A 1,233-nucleotide genomic window follows, 5' to 3' on the forward strand; every position below is an offset into this window, starting at 1 on the left:
AACTGAGCTTGCGGTGTATTTTAATAACGAAGTATGTCTAAATATTTCTCAATTTTTATTCCTCATTCAAAGTATTTTTTTATAGCTAAAGTAAATTGTAAGTATTTACATCTCGGAACTGAAATGTTGAAATTTTATCTGCTTATGTCGTTTTTTATTACCCTTGTTTAAGTTTCATAATTAGAAACTATTTATTCATAACATTGAGAATGACCTGCCCAATAAAACACTCCAAAAATAGCCAGGGGTGTGTAGTACTCCCTTTGAATACTAACGATGCCGGAGAGGGGGGGGGAGGCTTCCGGTGTCCCGGATGAACATTTCAGAAATCTGGCAAGCCTACTTATAACTATAGTTTTATTTTGTCTTACCTTTTGCTTACTGTCCGTTCTCGAAAGCAAAGACTACCACTCAGGACAGATTCCATTTCAAAAAGGGGCGATAGGTTGAGGATGGGCACTTACTGCTTGCACTTGCTGTCTTTGAACACGTTATTTTGAACCTTTTACTTTCGAGTTTCCCTCCCTATTTTGATAAAATCAAAGCAGACCTGACGCATGCGCAAATTGGTGCTAAGTCTCAGCTTAGGAAAATGAACAGTACTTTTTGCACATAGGTATCCTTTCTCATACGCGTGCTGGTATGCGGATGCACTTGTACCCCTGACTTTCCGCTATTTCAATAGGAAAAGGTAGGAACTGTTCAGAATGCTCAATGTCGGACGTAAACCTTTATCCGACATCCGACCGTGGCCATATTCGTATTTTCTATTGCATTTTTTGTTACATTTACAGCAAGCTATAGTTTATCGCCTAGTATATTTTACTTTGTATTCTTTTATTTTGATAGCCGCAGTAGGGCTTGCCTCCCGTGTCTTGTTGCGCCACTGAATTTAATTTATTTGTTCTCTTAATTAGTGTAATATTTTTGTACTATTCAGCATTATAAGGTTATTATATTTCGTTTAGTAGAGTATTTTGCTATAATATCTGTAAAACAGCAATTAATGTCAAGTGCAATTTTGTTACAGTATAGTCCGTATACATCGTTGCTAAAAAGACGAATGGGCCCATCTCCAAAAAAATCGAAAAATGAGTTATGACCACCACAGAAATGTCCGAAGTCGATTTTATCATATGACTTTATAAAATGAATGTATTTCTGCCTAAGCCCTGCCATAGGGCGGTAACTTACTGCAAAATACCTAGCTTTACCTTCAATCTTTGAATTTAA

This window comes from Uloborus diversus, unplaced genomic scaffold, assembly GCF_026930045.1.
Source record: "Uloborus diversus isolate 005 unplaced genomic scaffold, Udiv.v.3.1 scaffold_14, whole genome shotgun sequence".
NCBI classification, from domain to species: domain Eukaryota; kingdom Metazoa; phylum Arthropoda; class Arachnida; order Araneae; family Uloboridae; genus Uloborus; species Uloborus diversus.